Below are 7,613 nucleotides of genomic sequence, written 5' to 3'. Positions count from 1 at the left end.
GGAGACACAGGAGATCGGAAGGAGGCAGGAGGATCTTCTCTCCTTTCTCCCCTCAGGGAACGGTCCAAAGCGCAGAGCACAGGTCTGTTGAGATGTCCTCTGTGACAGAGCAAAGAGCTCTGTTCTCTTGTGAAACAGTGGACTGCTCAGGAATGCTCTCACTACCTTGTATTTGCTCTCCTCCTTTTTCTGCCTAATCGCCTTTCCCCCCTCACTTTTGTGCCCTAGGATGCACTCTGAACAAAGCCTTCGGGCATAAGCCCTGCCATGGGCTCTGTTTTTTAGAGAAACCTGGGATAATAAGCAGCGTGACCTTGAATATACTACTTAACCTCTCTGTGCTTCAATGTTCTCATCTGTTAAATGGAGTGATAATAATTCCTATCTCAGAGAGTTGTGGTGAGTTAAATACACGGAAAGCCCTTAGAGCAGTGTGGAAGCTTTCAATAAGAGTCAGTGTGGAGAATTTTTATTGCCCTGGGACCCGAGCGAGCTCTCTGCACTGGTACAGGGTGGATCTTCATGAGAAGAATGGAGGTTTGGACGACTTTCTCCTGGGCTCTTGTCAGGGACAGAGCTTCGTGACTGAGGATGCCTGCTGCCACCCAGGCCACACCCTCTGTGGGCTGGCTGCCCTTGAAGTTGGAGAGTGGGCATGGCTTGGTTTTAGCCTGCATGACCCTAGCTGTGGCCTTCCCGCCTCAGAACCTCAGTTTCCTTGTCTGTGAAGTGACTACATTGACACGCACACCTGTGTCTAGGAGCCTCACCTCGGCAGAGGCTAAGGGTGCTCCAAAAGTTTAATTATTCCAAAACACTGCGAGCACTTACGTCAGGTGAGGTCGGTGAATGTCAGACCTGATGGGCCTGGAGACCACTTCCTCCAGACCTCTGCTCCCATTGCAGAGGAGAAAACAGGCCCAGAGAGGAAACAGCCTGGACAACGTGATGGAAAGGGCTTGTGGCATTGGACAGGGACAGAGGAGTGTACCGGGAGGAGGGGTACACAAGTCCCTCTCTCTGAGCCTCGGAGCTGGCTGGGGAATACCTGCCTCTGGCACAGACTGCCAGTATCAGGGAGCCTGGGGTGGGGGTTCTGCTCTGAGTCTGGGGACCTCTCCAGCTTCCGCTTGTGCTGTTGCCTCTGTGACCTCCCCAGGGCATGGCTGGGAATGGGGAGCATGGACAACCAGCCAGGACCCCAGAGTGCTGACGAGTGTCCCAGGCAGCCAGGATCCAGGGCCAAGGCAGGCTGGGGCAGGTCAGTGCTACTCATCACGGGGGCTGGACATCCAAGCATGGAGCATGTGCTCCCTGCTCAAACCCCGTGTCTTACTGAATGACAAACCTCTAAGGCCAGGCATCTTTAGCAGAACCAGGCTGAGGCTTTCTCAGATTCTAGCTGACTTTTTCCTTTCCCAGCCCCTGCTCCTTCATGTCCAGAGGGCACTAATTGGGAAGAAATAAAGTGCCCAGATAAGTCCACTCTCAGGTATGTGTGGCTCCTTCCTAGCCTAATGGTGCTGGGAGCCTGTCCTTCTAAAATAAGGGAGGAGGGGACGTTGCCCTGGTGCCACATGTGCCCCGAGCCACGCCAGGCATCCACATCCCAGGTTCATGTGTGCCTCAGGACAGCCCTGCCAGGAGGCATTATTAGAACCCCATCATGCCGATAGGGACTCTCTGAGAGGGCTGGGACATGCTGAGGCCCCACAGCCAGCCATTATAGATGTGGGACAAGAGCCCAGCTTGTCTGACCTCTGACCTTGTCCTACGTCCCCAGGGCCGAGGGCCCGCCAAACTGTGGGCAAGAGCTCGGAGGAACCATCTGCAGCCAGAGGATGATGAGGGCGTGTGGAAGCTGCACTGGCTCTGGGCAGGGAGCTCAGCAGTTCTCAAGGGCCTCCCACAATGCAGGGGACAGTCGCAGCTGAATGAATCGGCACGCTTTCCTGTAGTGTTGCTCAAGATAAAAAAAAACTCCTTTTCTTTTCCCACACAGGAATCTGATCACCCCAGTAGACCACTCTTGCCTGGCAGGCCTTTAGGAGCTCCTTTCTTTATCGAGGTCTCCCTGAGGCAGAACCCAGACAGACCCTCAAACCTCCCCTCCAAGAAGGCATGGGGGAAAGAGCCCCCGACCCTGGCTGATTGGGAACAGCTGGAGTCAGCCGTGATCGGCCTGTTTTGAGGACCCCTGGATCATAGACGAGCCATCTCATCCCCAGGGACCTTCTCAGCATTTATAACTGACTTCTCTTAGGGCTTTGCCACCATTCAAAGGCACATGCACACTGCAGGCCCTGGGAGGCTAAAGAATGTGAAGGGGCAGAGGGGTGGGGAGCCCGGATAGAGAGGCCGGACATCCCCCTCCCTCTCCTCACTCCAGGCTTCTCACACTCACCTCCTCTGGGAAGCCTTCCTGGATAACCCTACATTTTCCAACTTTCTTTGGTATATTTCGTGTAGACTTTATCCCTGCCACTGAGAGCTAAACTGCCACTTCTGCTCAGCCTGGGGCCATGGGAGCCTGCTTTTCTTGCTGGCTCCAAGGGTCCAGTCACACACTCAGCTAGATGATTGCAAATAAATATGGCCATGTGTTCATTCCTTCATCCCTTCAACGCAGATCAACGAACACCTGTGACTGTGCCAGGCGGACGTTTTAGGGGCACAGGGGTAACCCTGGTCTGCTTGTAAGGAGTTACAGCCCAGCTAGGAGGGGAGTCTTGGACACCAATAACAATTTTAAATCAAGCCTTTATGTATTCCAGGCTCTGCGCCCAAGTGTTTTATGTACATTCTCTGGCTTAATCTTCATACAACCTTATAAAACCATCTTTCTTATTATTTTTAATTTTTATTATTATTTTGTAGACGATATTTTATAGACTGACACACAGACGTTAACTTGCCTGAGGCCACACAAGTAGCAGATGATAGAGCCAGGCTTGGAGCCCGAGCAGCGACGCCTGTCAGAGCCGTCATCTGTGTGTGCGACTCCCATTTGTTCATTTTTGCTTTCGTTGCCTTTTCTTTTGGTGTCAAAGCCATAAATTCATTTCCAAGACCAAGGGCAAGGAGCTTATCCCCTATGTTTTCTTCTCGGAGTTTTTACAGTTTCAAGTCTTCCACTCAAGTCTTTAATCATTTCGAGTTAATTTTTGTGTATGGTGTTAAGATAGTGGTCCAGTTTAATTCTCTTGCATGTGGCTGTCCAGTTTTCCCAACACCATTTATGGAAGAGACCGTCTTTTCCCCATGGTATATTCTTGCCTCCTTTGTTATAAATTAATTGATCACATATACATGGGTTTACTTCTGGGTTCTCTATTCTGTTCCATTGATCAACATGTCTGTTTTTATGCCAATATCATACTGCTTTGATTACTGTAGCTTTGTAATGTCATTTCGGATTTCTGGCCTCCAGAACTGGAAGAGAATAAATGTACATTGTTTTAAGCCACTAACTTTGTGGCAATTTGTTACAGCAGCCACAAAAATGAATAGATGGCTCTAGGCTGAGCACAGTGTGCGGCACTGAGACTCTCAGCAACATTGTCCCATTGGCATTTTAGAAAGCTGGATTTAATCCCACAAATATTTACTGAGTACCTTCCGCGTACCAGGCACGTTGCTGAGCCACGGGGAGATAGTGGCAAAAGAGAGAGACACAGCCCCTGCCCTGGGTGTAGCTACGGTGTCATCAGAGGTCACTCTAGCCCCCATGTTGGGTTAGACACCAGTGCAAGATGAGCATATTATCACTAACTGACAGCCTGAACAGAACCAGTTCCCAACTGGCAGCTGCAGGGCCTTTGCTTAACTGAAAAGACAGTTATCTGAACAGCTCTGAAGACAGCACGTCTCAGCAGAAGTGCCAGAGCCAGCCGGGGCAGCCATTTGGCTGCAGCAAGTCTGTACTTGCTGCTGCCCACAGCCCTTTCTCCACTGTGCAACCTGAGAGTCTCATGGGCAACAAGGAGGGGGGTGGCCCACAGTGGATTTCTCAAAGCACCAAGTAGGAGCCTCCACTGGCAGGGGGAGTGTGTCAGGGGAAGGCACAAGGGGCGAAGAAGTGCCACTCCCAATCCACTAGCAATTCCACTCCTAGGGGTATATTCAGCAGAAGTATAAACATACATGCGCCAAAAAACATCCTCTAGAATGCTCGTGGCAGCCCCAAACTGGAAACAACCCAAACGCCTGACAACAGTAGATTGATGGCTAAAGTGTGGCATATTCACACAATGGAACACTGAACAGCAATGTGGATGAATGAACTATTGTTAAACCCAGGAACACTGATGATTCTTACCAACTTAATATTGAGCAAAAGAAACCTGACACAAAAGAATACCTATTACATGACTTCATTTATGTCAGACAACTTTTTAAATAAAATGTTCATAAAGAGGCAAAATGAATCTACATGTGAGAAGTCAGGATAGGGGTTGCCCTAGTTGCAGGGGAGTGTGTAGTGATTGGGAGGCGGCACAGGGGGCCTCCGGAGTGTTGGTAATGTTCTAATTCTGGACAGGGGTAAAACAGGAGTGTTCACTGTGTGATAATTCATTGAGCTGTATACTCCTGATCTATTTTATATGTGTACATTATTTTGCAGTGATAAGTTTATTTTAAAAGTTATGAATGAGGGGCTGGCCCTGTGGCTGAGTGGTTGGGTTCGCGTGCTCTGCTTCAGTGGCTCAGGGTTTCGCCAGTTTGAATCCTGGGTGCAGACCTAGCACTGCTCATCAAGCCACGCTGAGGCGGTCCCTCATGCCACAACTAGAAGGACCCACAGCTAAAATATACAACTATGTACTGGGGAGTTTTGGGGAGAAGAAGGAAAAATAAAAATAAAAATAAATAAAAAATTTTTAAAAAGTTATGAATGAGCACATGCAGTGACTAGGGTATTTTGGTGGCTATATGACATGGAGGACATTGGCTGGGAGTTAGAAGGCCTGGGTTCTGGCCTTAACCTGCCTGAACTAAGATGCTACGGGACCCAACCTGTGGCCCCTTTTTGGGTCCCAGTTTCCTCATCCAAAAATTGGGAAGGCATTTATGTGGATTGTATGATTTTTGCAGAAACGTAGCAAACTGCTTGAACTGTAGCTAACCTGACTCCTCATATATATATATTATAAAAAAAAAAAAAGGGAGAATCCAAGAATTTGTTGGAACTGGAGATGTTTTCCTGTTTCCTTGTTAGAGTGGTCATGCAAGGATTTGGCTCCATTTCCAGCGGCCCAGTTATCTGACCTTGGCCGCAGAGGCAGGTGTGTGGTGGACTGGAAAGAACACAGCGGGTTTTGGGATCCTTCTGTCTGGGTTAGAGTTCTGGAAGGGTCCCCGTCTTAGTAGTGTGTGAACTTGGCTGAACTACTTCACCTCTCTGAGTCTCAGTGTCCTCACTGGTAAATAAAGGCAATTGTACCCACTCTGCTGGGCAGGTGTGAAGATTAGAAGTGAAAAGTGCCCAGCTGTTGGTAGGCGCAGCTGCTTTCCCTATACCTGGTGGGGTCCCTAAGTTAGATAGGTCTCCTGCTGGACCAGGCCAAAGAAGACATCTGATCAGTCTGACAATTTGCTGATCCAAACTAAACAAAGAAAATAGAGGTGGCCAGGGAGCCCTTGGAGAGCAGAGCCCTCCTTTACAGGTGGTGCAGAGACTGCATCCTGAGGGCCTTGCCTTACCCAGGGGAACTCAGGCCTGCCCCTGCCTTGAGGCCCTGGGAGGCTGGGGCTGGAGGAAGGATCAGAGTAGGAAGCAGAGCACAAGCTAGTGTTCTGGGTGCCCGTCTTCAACCCCCCTGTGTAGCCCTCCTAGTGCCTTGTTGATGTGCTAACAGCAAGCACCAGGAGGTCTAACCTTTCATTCTGCGCCCCACTCTATAAGGGGCTGTCGACAAACAGGACTCCGAGGAGGGGTCCTGGGGAATGGGGAAGGACCTTGACGTATGAGGGACAGCTGGAGAAACTGCTGGGGTGGGGGCAGTGTAGCTCAGAGAAGAAGACTCTAGGGGCCTAGGATCACTGCTTTTGCTAATCAAATGGGTTCTCTGAATTTCCTGACCTGTGTGGAGACTAGTGTTTCCTCTACTTTGACTCTCAGAGAATCCAAATCTGCTTATTCCTAATGACTTTTTTCTAATTATATACACACATACACACAAACATACATATACATATGTTCATACAAAAACAATTGAAACATATAGAAAAGCAAACTAAGAAAATAAAATCATCCAAAACGTTATCTTCTGGAGATAGCGATTGTTGGTATTTTTGCGTATATCCTTCAGATTTAGATACATAATGACCGAATATATTCTTTCAGTCAGAGTTTTTGGTGGCAGGCAACAGAAACTGGCTCTGACGACCTATATTAGTTAAAGTGCAGTTAGCTGCTGTGTTAGGAAAATCCCAAAATTGCAATAGCTTTATACAGCACAGACTTATTTCTTGCTTCCATAAAGCCCCAGACAGCTGTTCCTGGTGAGTGTGGGTGGCTCCACCATTCAACACATGGCTCCCTCAGTCACCAGTCAACATGCAGCCAGCAGACAGAAGAAGAGAGAGTGAAGGATTATACAGGAGGATTTTGTGGGCCTGAAGTGCTGTCCACATCGTCCCTTCACTTTCCATTAGTCAGAATTCAGTGACATGGCCACACCTAACAGGAAGGCTGTTGGAGGACTGGTAGAATTGACAGGATGCTGGGGCACTGGCCTTTAGACTGAGCAGTCCTCAAGGTGTTCCAGGAAGCCAAGAAGCAGAAAGTAACAAACATGGCAACTGCCTTGTAGCCAGGCAGGGAGGCCACCACCGCTCCACCTCCATCACAGCTGCCAAGAATTCTTCCTTAGCTCCTAGGCTCACTCTCTTGAGATCCAGCGTGCTAGAAGAGAGCATCTGGTTGATGAAGCCCAAGCAACGCCCTCATCCCTGGCTTCACCAGGGCCAGGAGAGGCTGAATCTGGCCCTATAACCCCAACATGGGGGGAGGCAGGCTTTTCCTTCTGCCGGGGTTGCTCCATTCCCTCCCCAAGGAGAGACAATTCTCTGAAGGACATTGGGAAAGAGGATTGGTGTGGACAGTCAACAACACAATCCCTTATGCTATGTATTTCACTGCACTGTGTTACCAGGCTGGGACCCTGTCGTTTATGTCAGTCCTACTCCGCTTGGCTCTTCTCCCTACGCCAGGGGCCAGAGCCATTCCAGGGTTTGTACAGCAATGGAGGGAAGTCAGAGCAGATCTGGTAAATGGAACTGCCTGGAAGCCTCAGGGAAAGAAGATATGTGGAGTCCAAGATGACTCAGAGCAGCAAAGTCTTGCCAAGCTTTCTATGTGTCAAGCCCCCCAAGACATAAGAACAACTTCCACAGTCCTCCATCACCAAAACAACCCACAGCCCATAAAAAGCAGCAAGAGGCATAGAAAAGAAAAAGCCTACAAACGTACATTTCACCTCCTATTCCCCAATTTGGAGGTGTTACGTCTTTAGGGGACCTCCCTCCATGATTTCTTTGGTCCTTGACACATCCTAATTGGCATTTGAAACAATAAGTACATAAAAAAGTGCTCAGCATGGTTGGTTCTC

This window comes from Equus quagga, chromosome 2, assembly GCF_021613505.1.
Source record: "Equus quagga isolate Etosha38 chromosome 2, UCLA_HA_Equagga_1.0, whole genome shotgun sequence".
In the NCBI taxonomy this organism is placed as follows: domain Eukaryota; kingdom Metazoa; phylum Chordata; class Mammalia; order Perissodactyla; family Equidae; genus Equus; species Equus quagga.
Note: the sequence above shows the minus strand (reverse complement) of the source record.